The 14,606-nt window shown below is 43.1% G+C and overlaps 1 protein-coding gene across 5 annotated transcripts in view; it reads left to right on the forward strand.

Moving 5' to 3' along the window:
• Positions 1-14,606, forward strand: part of GLI3 (GLI family zinc finger 3) — a 205,537-nt gene that overhangs the window by 87,428 nt on the left and 103,503 nt on the right. The gene's annotated exons all lie outside the window — the stretch shown is intronic.

Raw genomic sequence — 14,606 nt, forward strand, 5'->3', positions numbered from 1 at the left:
AGAGTATAGCACCCTTGCTCATCTTGTTTTCTTCATGTGCCTGGTTCAGTGAATGGCTTTTTGTGTAAATAGAGTTGAAAAATACTGAAATGGTTTCAGGAGGAAAGAGTGCTTGGGCTGCTCGCTGTGAAGGGAAACAGTGAAATGGTAACCAGCATCCTGAGCTAAAGAGAGGAAAAATACAACTGTGTTTACTGGGAAATTCATCTTTTACTCTGTTTCATGTTTGACAGGACCTTCTGACAGCTTTTACCGATCAAGCAGATACGAAACACTGCTCAAACTGCTTTTATTTTGATAGCTGAAGCCAGGGTTAGGAAATGAACTTTACAATTATAGTGGGCATTTAATTAAATAGAGTGGTGTTCACAGTAGAGACTAACAACAGCTTGAGGTGCTCTGCTTTTACACTGGAGAATCTGCAGTGGCATGTTGAAGGCCTCAGCTTGGTTTTCTTTTAAAATTGCATTTAAATGTACACTAGATACACATTCATCACTTTAATCTAAACTCTACTGTAAATTGACGTGTATAGCCTCTGAGATCATACACTTTCACAGAAGTACTCTAATGAAACTTGGCAGCTTTCACCCCGTAACATCATTTGTTCCATTCACTAGCAAAAGCAGACCTCAAACAAGTCAAAACTGCTCAGTAATGAGTTCCATTATTTTTCTTCATGTTTTTGGAGTCTCAAAAGCCTCCTGTCCCATGTCTTTATTTTACAATAAGTCAGAAGAGCACGACAAGCCCGCAGATGTATCAAAGGAAAGCTTTCTTATGTGAGATCCTGAGATTTGTCATTTACTGTAACCAAGCATGGGACTTCAATTAGCATGAGTGACTTCTTGTCAGTAAGGAAGCTTTCTTCTCAAAACTAGCACATTAGTTGCTTGATGTTCGTGGATGCTGTTACATTACAGCTGCCTGTCACCTAGATGATTCTGTCATAGTCTTTTGCGTTCCTATTGATACTCATAATGCTGACATGAAAACCGGGTGCCAACGTAAGCTCATAAATATAAAGGCTTTGTTTGAATTAACCATATCCTCATGGAAAATGACATGCTGTTTTCCTCATGGAAAATGACACACTGTTTATCGCAGAAGCGTCACTGAGGCTGGGCTGGGGAACGACTTGGTCACAGCCATTTGTTGTCAGCAGGAAGCGAGGTGACTTGCTCAGTTTTGGGATGGAATGGGGAGGATGAAACTTGACATGCTGTTTTGCCTCTGTAAGGGGCGATCAGCGTAACCCAGTGTTGTCCATCTTAACCTATAAGGATGAGGAAAAACAAAGCTATAGGAAAAGCCCATTTGTGCCGCCTGTGTATCTGGTGGAAATAAAGCAGCATTTCCATGCAGTTTCTGTTGTGTGAGCTGTGATGTCTGATCTGCCTTAGCTCAGAGCTCTAACTTGAGCTCACTGCAGTGGGGCAATAATACCTGGACAGGAAAAAATTACTGGAATGCATTCAGTATGGCTCTTTCAGCTATATCACTATACAAGTGATTTTTGTAGTCATTCACAAGTTGATAGGCTTTATTGCACTGAATTAACCTCTTATGTTAGCTAAAAATAACCACAAAGTCTCTTCTATATTGTTTTTTTTCCTATACATGTATATATCTATTTTTAAATCTGTTAATATATGTAAATGTAGATCATTTGTTCTGTGCTTTTTCTGACTTTGAAGAAAGCATTAAGTATTAGTAAACTGGAAAGAATTGTAGTTGCAAGGGAGAAAAAATCTGGTTTAGTATAAATGTCTTCCCTTTAAAATATGGCCTGATTCAACATGTGAGCTGGTGACCCACTGAAGTCAGTGTTGGTCTGCAAGCCATCACTAGGTCAGTCAGTTGATGGCTTCCAGCCTATCTGTGTGGGTTAACCTCATTAATCTGCACAGGGATTAATGTGTGTCTTCAGGGGCTGTTCCCATGAACTCTCTAGATTCGTATTTTTGGAAGCAGGATCAGGTGCCCAAGAACTCAGAGGGGAGAATTTGTCTTAGTGATTCATTAAATATCTCTGTGTGTAGGAATTCTTAAGTAATCAAGAAAAAACCCTCAGAAAACGTAGGACCATGGTGCTACATGACCTGGGATTTATAGCATGCTAGGGGTTCCCACCAATTATGCCATGTTGTGTAACTGAGCTGTGTTACAGAGCAGCTAGAAGCAGGGGAAGAGGATACAAAGCCTCTTTCAATGGGGCTGAAAATGTCTTTTTTCTGATAGCAGAAGTGAGGAATGTCCAGTCGTTTCCAACTGTTCCTGACTTGGATTGCTTCTGTTCCGATTTGTCTTTTCTTGGCTTCTGCTCACTTTGTACTTTCTGTCAAACCTTTTTCCTCTCTTTTCATGCAGTGTCTCTGCAGCATGCTTAGGTAGTAATGAATGGGAACCCTGACTCAGAACACCTGGCTGCAGTGAGGCTTTCCTTTAACAGTGAATAAGCCAGCTCATTTAGGGCAAAGAATTCAGGTACCTCATTCTGGTGATCAAGTTTAAACAGCAATCTCATATATTCAGACTCCACCATGTAGGGGAAAGCTGCATGTGCAGCTGATAGTATACATTCCTTTGTTGTCAGTTGCTTTCAGCTTGGGTCTCTGTAGTGCCCCACAGGATTTATTTGATATGTCAGTTTGTTTTGTCTTCACTTTCCATGCTCCAGAATCCATAGGTATCTCCCTCCTCTTTTTTTGAAAGGAACTGAAGATGCCTTTGTGTGGCTCTGCCTGTGGTTAGTTATTTCCATGTGGAAGTTGGGACCAGCTTCCTTCTATGGGAGTACCCCTGCTGCCTCTTTCTGTTGCTCTCTCCACGTGTATATGTGCCTTGTATTGTAGAGCTTTCATTGCATAGCTTGTGTTCTGGTTGTTTCTGAATGGTTGAAAGGTGAAGTCTAAGAGTTCAGATGAATATGGAGAGGGGAGGGAGGTAAAATTGGGTGGCTGGAGGAAGGTTTGGGTTTTCTATTAGCCAGTGGTGAGAGCTGGAAATGCCTACATGCCACAGGCTGCTCTGAACACCTTCATTAAGATGGAGTGAATTGGCCCTGCAGGTACTTGGATCTATGATTTTTCAAGCAGAGTAGAAAAAACACCCTAGACTGAGCACTAAACTTTGACAGGACAACTTAGCTGTCAGTCTTGTCACACATTCAAGTGCCTAGCCTAAGACACATGGAAACAGAATAGCCATCCTAGGGATGAAATTGTGCCAGCACTTTGGATGGCAGTGTTGTTACCACATCACCAAACTGTCAGATTCCCACTGTATATGTATATATATATATATATATATATATGTATGTGTGTGTTATATATATATATATATATATATCAGCTGTTCTCCCACTCTGTGGTTCACTTTTTACTTGACTAACTTTTCTTGTGAGACTTTGTTTCTAATTTACCCGTAAGTAAAAAGGGATCCATCTACGTTCAGGGCTTCATTTCATTAAGTATCCTTTAAACGCTTCTACAAAGCATTTTACTGTGTTTATTTGGACACAGACTCTCTTTAGTCCTTTCTCTGTAGTTTTTACCAGTACCTTTTTTACCAGTATCTTGTTTCTGTCCACGGGCTGGGCTTTTCTCATGGTTGCATTTGCTTCTGCTGTATATACAACCATGATTCCTACTGCTTCTTGCAAGGTCACGCTGCTGGCATTTTGCAGGCTCCTTCTTGGAGGATTGCTTCTGCTCGCCCCAACAGATCTGAGGCTTGTTACCCTTGGTACTTCGTGATTGTTTTGTTTTCCCTTTAGAACTTGCATTCAGATCTGGCCTGGTCTAGTCTGCAGACAGAATGTCAAATTCTCACTGTTTTTTGGAAGTATTAATTATAGGGTGTCTTTAGAGCTTCTGATCCCTGCTGTAATCTGATCATAAATTAAATAATCCACAGGTCTCCAAACCAGCGTGTTAACTCATCTGTCTCAAAAGAGTAAGAAATTTACTTAAGGCTTTTCCCCTTAGAAGGCTTAACAAGTGATATACCTTGGAAGTTTTAGGTTTCAGTAGTCTTTAAGTTTCTGTAGTACAGTTATACTTGAACTTCTTCATGGGACTGTCAACTGTGAAACAGACCCAATTCTTCTGTCCGGCAACAGTGAATTTCAGTCATAGAGAGATGTCTTGGTGCCTGTAGCATGCCTGCTAGTCAACACTTAGGAAATGAGCCTGCACAGTGAACTCTATAGAGAGCAGAAAGGGTTGCTGATCCATAAGTTAGCTTGGAGAATCTGACCTTTGCTTCCAGGGTAGCAGTGCTACAGTGCTGGCAGAAATGATGGACAGAACAAAGAAGCAGGTGTGAAGAACCAAGGTTAAACCCAGTCCTCTACATTGAGAATTACAAGGACTTCTTGATGTGTTTAGACACTTGTCTTGATGTGTCTAGACAAATAAGCAACAAAAAAAGACAGTAGGAAAAGGAATCGTCTGATGTAAGCAGTAGCAAGACATGACCCATGCAAAAGTCTTAGGTTCGTAATTATTAACAGGCAGAAAGGAAATTAGCTTTGTAGAAGGCTGTTGCTACATCTTGGCGTAAGGGAAAAAGATCTCTAAGCAGAAGGCTCCTCAGTTGGCCCTTGTGTTGTAGGAAGGTCAGAAGAAATTACTCGTGTGTGTTGCTGATGTATAATATGAATTCTCCCAAAGTAATGAAGACGGCCACACAAGGGTAACATCATCTAAAGGTGTTAATACAGAATAAGAGGTAGGAAGACTAAGAGGGTGTGATAAGAATGTGGTAAACGGCATATTGTGTGCCAGTTCCTATAGGTAGGCAAGGTTTATAGAAATGATAGAGGAGTAACGAATTGATGTATTAAAAAAAAACAACAAAACAAAACCCCACAAAAACACACCCCCACCCCCCAGCAAATCCAAAAACCTTCAAACCATCACTAAACTTGAAGCTGAGAGTAGAGGTTTTTGGTTTGGTAAGGAACAGCTTGGTGGGCACAGACTGAGATACCAGTCTACAGGGATGTGCCTAAGGTGGTAGATATATCTGTAGTTCTAGCTACCTTATAGATGCTGATCTCTATAAAGTATCCCTTTAGTTTTAGAAGCATGGGGTCTTCTCAGAGTAACTGATGTCACCTGTTAGAATATATCACGATACGTCTGTTCAGCGTGGAAGATCTATGTTTCCGTGATCACGTCCTGCTCGTTGAATGAACTTGTGTGGTACTGAAAATAAGAACCTCTTTATTGGTGAATGATGGACAACGTATACACTGTACCCTACTGAAGTGTACACAGCTTACCGCATCCATCTGTAATAATAAGAAATATATACGTATAAACAAAAAACCCCACAAGAAACAAAATAGGCTGTGCCAGAAACATCCCCAGTAGCCGTCAGGGATTGAATATGTATTTCTTTTAAAATAATCTTCATTTTCCTTTCTATGTCTGTACTCGAACGAAAATCGAATTCAGGCAAGGTGGCAGAGCAGCACCAAAATACATAACCTGTTCTGAAGGTGAGATATTGGAAGAAAAATAAACTGTAAGAAATTCAAGCCTTGAGAGAGAGATTGGAGAGATACAAAGAGAACTTTGCATGCTCTGCGTGGCTGTTCTACCCTTCAGTCAGCCAAGCGCAGCGTGACAAGCTGTTGCCTCAAAAGCCTCTGCAGGAATGTTAAATGGTTATCGTTATTTAATACTTAGGCTCTGTTAAGTGACAGCCTCCTCTTTACATCTTCAAAACACTTTTCAAGCATTCACTAGTTTGCAAGGCTGGAGCCTGCTCTTTATTTACAGGCAGGCCTCGAGGTCTGTCTTAAATCCCACAGTGGAGCTGAGCTGGGGAGGAGTTAGGAGAGTTTCTGCTTTCACTGGTCCCTGCTTGCTCTTTGTAGCACAGAAACAGTCTCAAATAGGTTGGCTTACTCTGGGGGTTGTGGCTGGTGAGCGCGAGTTCCCTTTTACCTGTGATTATTAGGGGTTGTTCATTTAGAAGCTCTGCTATGAAGCTGTGGTGTACAAAGTAAAACAACTCCTGCGGTCCCCACAGGGCAGCCTGCTGGTTAAGGGAAACCTGAAACTCCTTCGTATCAGGGGGCCAGGGCTAAGTTATATTTCGGTGTTCACCCTGGATAAATGCCATTCTCTAATCTCTTACTGGGAGCTACACAGTTCTTACCAGGCACTGAAAACAGCTTGCGTTCTAAAAGCCTGTATTAGAAAGTTTGGAAAGCTTATGATCAATAACAGTGGTGAAGTTTGGGTTCGATTTGTGTCAGAGTAATAAATAGATTTGAAAGTTGGAGGTGGAAATTCACCCTTCTTTTAAGTCTGGCAGTCCCCTCCTTTAAGCATGTTGACTTTAGGCAAGTATAACTTAAGGAACCTATGACTTGTGTACTTTAATCTCTGCTGAGAAGCCTAAATTTAGGCCCTGCTCTTTCAGTCTTGGCTGTAATTATTGTGTGCTCCTTCCTCAGATTCAGTCCCTCCTTTGAGTTCTGTGACGTACTCTTCAGAGTTTTGCTTCCTTTGTTTTGCAGCTGACTTCCAAATTGCTGTAATCTGGTCAGTATTACATGATTATTTCAGCTTAGAATATCTCTACCACACAATTCACGTGCTTTGTAATTAAGTTACATTTGCAATGAAAAACTAGATCCACACAATGAAAGACAAGGACACGACTTGATCATACAGCTCGGGGGAGAAAAAGCCAGCAACACCCCAAACCTCACCATATTAAAGCTCTAATTTTTTTCATGTGTTTAGTTCATTTTCGTCATCAGATGTTCTTCTTTCCTTCTTCGTCTTGCCAGCAATGCAGTGCAGTATTTATGCTTCAGATGTGCTTTGGAGAAACTACGATTTTTGCAAGGTGAAATTGCCTCTTGGACCTTTTACAACACTGTTTGGTGTCCCTTTATTCTGGAAGAAGAAAATGTTAGCTCAGCAGAAGCCAGCATGAGAATTTAAGACAGTTCAGGTACATTAAAGTATGTTATACTCACAAATTCAGGGTTTTTTTGCACTTAAAGGGCTTGCATTATTTTATGAGTAGACAGTGTGTGTAAAAGTCAAGTACATTCAGCACACAATGAAAAATACCTTTGTTAAGAAGTCGGGCTGTTAGAAAATCCCCTTAATACTGGGAAAATATCAAGTTATGTGACAGTAGTTGCACATTTTTGAAGCATGACCAAGTAACAGATCAATTGAAGCATTTTCCTACCCTCTTGTTCCCCCTACCCTCATGGAACTGGGAGGAAATGGATCCTGCACACCCACCCATTCACAAAAACCCTGGCGGGAAGCCAGCCGCCCTCTCTCTCTGCATCCCTGAGCTAAGCTCTGGTCTCTTTTCCCCTTCTCTTATTCCTCTTTGCCTGCCAGATTTGTATCTATTTCAGTAACAAATGAGCTCTGAGGCCTTCTCACAGAGGTCCCTAATATTGCTCACTATCAGATCCTTCTCTCAGTGCTTCCTAACGCCTGTGTTTATGCTGGACTCCAGTTCGTTGGGAAACGTTTTTTTTTTTAGCTGTTACTTTATTTCCTGATTCTCCTTCAGCTCTCTCTGTTCTTTTCTGTTATTTCAAAGTGTCTGTGCTGGCATAGCCCCCTGCCAGCAAGTGATGGGGCAGGGGGAAGAAGTTCAAAAGCCCTTGCACACATCCGTATGCCAGAACTTTGCCAATACGTCTTCCCCAGCTGGTTTGGCAGCAAAACTAGTACCTGTTAGGGCGGCAGCAGCCATTGCAAGCACTCCAGATGCTGTGGCTGGAGCAGTGTGGTGGGATTTAAACACACAGCTCAACATGCCTGGGGGTTTGAGCCTGAAGCTGTCAAATGAAAACTAGTATGTACTGAATTGTCCCCATAGTGATTCTCAGCTGCATTGGGAATGTGGGTTTTGGAGCATGTCCAGAGTCCAGCTCCTGCCACCCCTAATCCTCTTCCTTTTTTTTCTCTTTTCTGTGGTGGGGTTAACACCGTGCAATGAAGCACTGGCATATTAAATAGAACATTGGCTGGAAAAGCCTTTCCCAGAAGACACCTCTATATTTTATTTGATGGGCTGGAAACTCCCTGGCATGTTTTAGCCTCCAGTCTGCTAAGGGCTGGTAAGGTATGAGCCTCTCAAAGAGGGTGAATGCGTCTGTAGATGTCAGAGTACCTCGTACAGCCATGCCCCACTTAAGGCACTGGCTCTGCAGATCACTGTGTGGTTCGTACATGGGAGATGCAGCTCCCAGCCTCTGGGAGAGTTTCACTGTACTCTGATGGCTGTATTTGCTGGCTGCATCTCTTATGTACAGGCAAAGCCCCAGCACGCTGTTGTGTGTGTGTGTGTGTGTACCAAATGTCCCTGGTCCTGGTAGAAATGCTTTTCTTAAAGAACTGAATACACAACACAGCACTTAACTAGCCCAAAGCAGCCTTGTCCGTTTTTCTTCCAGGCCCCTGTCAGGCCCTCAGAAGTCATTATGTTTGCAGCCTGCTGCATGCTTCGCAGGGTTTGTGTGAGATGAATGAACTGGGTTCTCAATCAGACTTACTTCAGTCTTGCCATGCGTACTGCTGGCCATCGGTGCCAGTCAGGAGTTATTCATGTCCCCATAGCATAGGTCTCATGTCAGCATGGTCTTCTTGCTGCTCCTTACCTGCTAGCTCAGCACCAGGGAGCAAGGAGCTTCCCTCTGCTCAGGGCACACAGCTTCAAGCCAGGGATTTCTTTCTGCTGAGCTTACGTGCGCAGGAGAAACAGCATCCACCCGTGAGCCAAGTGTTCCAGTTAAAGGATGAACTTAATTGGGGATTACTTACAGAGAGTTTGCTGCCCGCCTGACCCTCACCCTGTTATGCACAGCTTGGGAGTGGGGAGAGGAGGGAGAATAAGGCTCTGGTTTTCTCCCTAAGCCTGTGTCTGAAAAAGAGACTCTCCCTTGAATATTTTTTCCCCAAAAGCAAATTGTACGCCAGAGCTGTAATCAGATACAAACAGGAACAAATGCCAGAAGCAAAGACAGCCAAAGGGAGCTTTTCATCTTGAAAACTGCTTTCCCACCTGGCCAAGAAGGCCTTGCATGTGCCTGGCACAATGTGTCAGCCCTCCCCAAATCGCCCATTAGGGCTGGCTGGGTGCTCAGATATCGACTCTCAGCTCCGTTGGGTCCTGGTTGTCGCTGCCTTACTTTGACCTTCCCAGTATCTTCATTTCTGTTTCTGCCAGAACGGACCAGCTTCGTGTCTGAAGAAGGGGATAGTTGCTAGTTCTTCTGAAACACTTTGTTTTGGTCGCAGATTCTACTGTACCTCATCACAGGATTCTTCACTGTGTTCATTGTCTCTGTTGTTGGTTCCCCTCAAGTTCTACCACGACTTACCGATGAATCTGCAGACCTAAGAAAAACAGTTTTCAAGCTCCTACCTGCTTTAGCCATTTGGGATTTTTCACCCAGTTCTGGAGATCCATTTTGGTGAACTGAAGAAAATACTAAATGTACTTGTTGCTGCTTTGAAGCCTTGATGGTGTTTGCACGTGAGAAAGGGACAAACCCCTCGTATTTGCTCTTGTGCAATAAAGGGCAGCTTGTGCCACCCCTCTTGTAGAGAGCAGTGAAGTGTTGCCATCTTCTTTTGACTAATGAGAGTATGTCACCAAGAGGAATCTAGGATCCCAGGCTATTGTTGATGCTGCTTGTTCACATTCCTCTATCAAGAAGGCTGCTGAGCTCAAGCATGATTGAGAGTCTCTTGAGGGTGACCCTGGGCTTGGGCATCAAGCGAGAGGTCATTTTTTCCAAAGAGATGTCACCCCAAGTTAAACACTTGGAAAGGAGAAGCCGTGGTGATCTCTTGTGGAGCTAAAACAGAGACCTGCATTTCTTCAGTGAGTGCTTGTTATGTGTTTTTGCTCTTTAAAGTACATCCGTAAGATGCTCACACAAGTTGTTCTCGTTGTTTGAAGTTTTTACTGCTGCAGTATGGGTAGATGAAATGAAACTGATTGCTGACTGCTTGAGTAAAGAAAGGAACAGAAATAACACTTGCAGAGAAAAAAATGGGACAGTGGCTTGTCCTGTGTTCCTAGGACTCTTCTCTGTGTTTGTGGCTCAAAGGATTCCTTATATCTGAGCTATTCCGTGGAGCTTTTCCACTGGTGGCAGGAGGGTGTTCTGCGTTTGGATGGAAAGCTGTGGTCTGTTGGCTGGTGCCTGAGGTGGAGCTTAGATTGACTCCAGCACCTTGAACCATCAGCCCAACAAAACCATGTGCTGTTTGGTAAGCGTAACTTCTTGCAGAAGCTGAGCAAGACCAATCTGAGTAAAATTTAGGTGTCTTTTAAATACCAGGACAGGCTGAGGCATCTCCTCTTTCATTCAGGTGGTCAAACAGAAGGTAGAACCGGGATGTGTACATGCAAACCATTTGTATTTTGCTATTAATACGTGGAATAAATATGTGCAATAAAGGAATAAAGGGAGTTGCTGTCTCTTAAGTCTTGTACTACTCACAGTTGTTCCTAGCAAAGATGCTTTAAGGACAGTGGCCAGGCACATTCCAGCTAGTAGCTGAATGTGCTAGGGAACAAAAAAACTGCAGTGAAGGAATGTTGTAAAGAACGGCTTGTATAGAAGTGGTGTGTTTCGAGTTGAAAATTGGTGAATGGCATAATGAAAAATAAATTGTTTTTCCCCGTTTTGCATTAGAAAAGCCTCAGGCCAGAAACATCTTGAAAGAAATGGATTTTTTTTTTTCTTTTTTTGCCCTTCTGAATGGATCAGAGTTGCTTGGAAAAAAAACAAACACCATCATATTGTTTGTGCATAACCCACAAGAGCACCAGGGTTTGGAGCCCTATTTTTAGTGTCAGTTAAGTCAACCAGCTTGGTACGCTGGGAAATCCCCAGCTCCTGGCACCTAAAGGTTAATATTATCAGCTCTCCAAGAACTGGTTTATAAGATATTTTAGTTCCATTAGCTCAGCTTGTGTTATCAGTTGTAATAATAATAGTAAATTTATTGCTTGTCTTACCGTAGCCTCTTAAAGAGCTGGCTGAGATTGTTATTTTCTCTAGTTCATGCTGAAATTTAGGGCTTTTATTTCCACTTTAAACCTAAATTCAGTCTTTCTGCTAAAAAGCTTGGAGAGGATCTGTCTACCTCACGTGTTTCAGTAAACAATCTTCATTAACCCAGACAGATCTTAAAGCAGAGTGTGGAAGAATCCTCAGCTCTTAATAGAGAGGATGAAAAATATCCATTGTCCAGGAAGCATTAAGTAGTCAAAAAATCATTGTTACCTGATGTGCAATTCTGGTATGGGCCAAAACCTTTAAGCAACTTTTAAGGTCATCACAGTTAAACCCCACAGATTTTAATGCCAGCAGATACCATTTATAACAAAGTTGTACTGTCCTGCTATCCCTCAGGTATTCAAAATAGGAACTTTGTGTATGTGAGCATGCAAAACACATACTATTGAAAGATCTTGTACCTACCTACGTGCTTGTGTATGTTTTTGTTGGATCTTTTTATTTGCTCACAGGTTATGAAAGCTGGGAATTTCTCGTTTTCCAGCTTTTCTCTGCAACCATAACAACTGGAAACACACATGCTGGTGTTTGGAGGTCCTGTTTGGTGGGGTTTTTCCGTAACTTTTTTTAGATGAAAGCTGAGATTCTTCCTTAATGACATGACTGAAAAGACTGGAGTTAAACAGCAAAACACCTCTGAAAAGAAAAACAAGATTAATGATAAAATCCCAAGAGCTGGCTACACTGATTCCACTGAAATGAATGATAAAAAGTCATTGACTTAGCGGGGCTTAATTTCACCGTAAGAATGAAAATAACTGAAACTTATGTTTTGGGTCACTGCAAGCTTAAAGTTGTGGTTGCCAAGGTGTCTTAACCTTCAGGTTCATAACTGATAATACTTGATTCCCCCTAATAAAGATATTGTCTGTTCCTCTCCTCTTTATATGATAGTTGGCATAACACCAGTGCTCTCACAGCTTGTGAACCTTCACCTTACAGCCAGGTGCTATCAGTCCTTGTTTATAAACTGAAGGGTTTTTAGATTTTTTTTTTTATTTTTGTCTGAAAATGGATTTAAGAGCTTATGAATAGTTGATAATTTATTTTTTAAGGTTAAGATCTGGGCATACCATGGGTCTGTGCTTTTTGACTGATGCCAAGAGAGGTCCCTTCAGCTTCCTGTGGTAGCTCCAAAGACAATGGTAGTGATGGATGTGGTGAGAGTGCCTTTACTTGTAATGAGCTGCCTCAGTGTCCTTTCTTTCAAACATGCAGATGTCCATATTTTGATTAAAGCTTTCAGTTGGCACAAAGCAGTAAAACCAGCAGGGTGTCACAGCAAACTGTGAGGTGCTTTGCTCTCTTGAAGGGCGTATTCCCTGCTTGGTGACGGGTGTTCTCTGGAGCTGTATCGGCACATGGAGAGGGGAGCAGGGGATGGACCCTCCTAGCACTGGCTGCCTTCCATTGCCTCTCCTCTCCATGTCTAGTTGTCTTCCTCCTCCTTTTGTACTTGTTTCTGGGATTTGAGTGTCATGCGCTCCTGAGGCGATTGAATTGCCATGTATAATTTGTTCAGGAAGACAGAGCTTAGTGCTTTATCTGGTGATAGCAGCCTTCCAGTACCTAAAGGGGCTACAAGAAAACTGATGAGCGACTTCTTACAAGGGCCTGTAGTGACAGGACAAGGGGAATGGCTTTAAACTGACAGAGGGGAGATTGAGATGAGACATTAGGAAGAAATTCTTGCCTCTGAGGGTGCTGAGACGCTGGCACAGGGTGCCCAGAGAAGCTGTGGCTGCCCCATCCCTGGCAGTGTTCAAGGCCAGGTTGGACAGGGCTTGGAGCAGCCTGCTCTAGTGGAAGGTGCCCCTGCCCATGGCAGGGGGTTGGAACTGAATGAGCTTTAAGGTCCCTTCCAGCCCAAACCATTCTGTGATGTCTCAGCTGTGCAGCTTTCTCACTGTTCTGTACAACTTTCTGTTGTGTGCCGATTTAACGAATCAGTTAATGATGGAGGTGCATAAACCTTTTAATTGCTAAGGGTAAAACTGACTTCCCTTTGTGGAACCAAATATGCCAAAGCAGGCTACCAAACAGCACTGCTTTTCCAGTTTAACAGGTTTAGCTGATGTTACTGTATTGCTGCCGACTTTATTATAGTTTCATAACTCACCTGCGGCTGGCAGTGACCATTTTGGCTTTTCTGCCTGTGCCTGTGCAGCCGCAGTGATATTCATCGGGGCTCTCAGCCCTGCAGATAATCTCTTCAGGGTTATCATTTACTCACAAACAGACGTGTGAAGTATTTGTGGAAAGGCTTTTGAAGTGGCGTGGCGAGCGGATGCTGCCCGGAGCTGCAGAGCAGGCGGTGTTTACACAGGGGCAGAGGATTTCTCTGCCCAGAGTGATTCTCCTCAAGTGCTCGTATTCTGCGGCTATGCTGTTTGCCTTTCTAATAAGTGAACTGTTTGTTTGAAATATGTGGTAGAAGGTATTTAAACAGAGACTAAAGTAAACTTCGGGGCTGTTCACATAAGCCATGCATATCTGGTTTGTGAAGTGAAGGGAAACAATTTGGCTGCAGCTTACCTCTGGGAAGGGCAGTTAGGAGCTGTTTAAACAACGAGCTGGGCTGCAGTCTCTTAGGGGCTTTCAGTGATGACTGCCGCTCATGTAGGCATTCCTTGGGATGCTGCCTCGATGGAGAGCTCAGAATTACTGCCCTTATTTAAAAAGGGGATTTATTCATTAACTGTGAAAACTTGGCTACATTCATATTTGATTAAAACCATCCCAATTAGACAATGGACTGTTGAGAGCCAACATGTGCTCTTGCCTTTATAACGTCATTAGTAACCCAGAGTCTCCACTTTGAAATCAGATCGTGCCCGAGTGCGCAGACATCTGTTTCTGCCTAGCCAGATGGAGGTCAGCAACATAACTTAAACTGCTAATCCTCATTGTGGAGAGGGGAACAGGAATCTGAGGAAGGTAGTAACAAATGAACTTGGATCTTGCTCCTGGCAAGGCACAAGGTATCGATGGCTGATACAGTGCTTGGAACATGCACTGCAGAGCTCTCTGGTAATAAGTTTTTGCCTAACCGCAGGCAGAAGTTCAGAGAGCAAGGGAGGGCTGGGCAAAGTGATACTCTGTGGTTATGGCATTACAGTTCGTCTTGGAGAGCCTCGCTGCTGTTCCCGGCCCCTCCACACTTGTGCCTAGTGGGAGCATTAGTCAGCTGCGGAGCAGGGTTTCTCAACAATGACTGGCAAAATGGAGATCTTGATGGTGGGGAGTGCTTTTCACCCCCTGTCATAGCACAGGACAATTAAAACCCATCATGTGGGGCATCCAGAAGCAGAGATTTCCAGCCCTGTCCAATAGAGACCATATGTTTCTATCCATCATTTATATTTTTTGGTGGGGAAGAAAGCGCCAAGTTGGTTGGGACTACAGTGCTGCATCCTCTGGTATTGTTTCCTTGCTCATTCTCCTCGGGAGTAAGGGGAGTCACAACACTTGAGACTCCTTGGCCTCAGCATAGAGATTAAAACAAACAAAA

This window comes from Pezoporus wallicus, unplaced genomic scaffold (genome assembly GCF_028554395.1).
Source record: "Pezoporus wallicus isolate ANWC-B61680 ecotype Strahan unplaced genomic scaffold, APGP_CSIRO_Pwel_v1 scaffold_11491, whole genome shotgun sequence".
Taxonomy (NCBI): Eukaryota; Metazoa; Chordata; class Aves; order Psittaciformes; family Psittacidae; genus Pezoporus; species Pezoporus wallicus.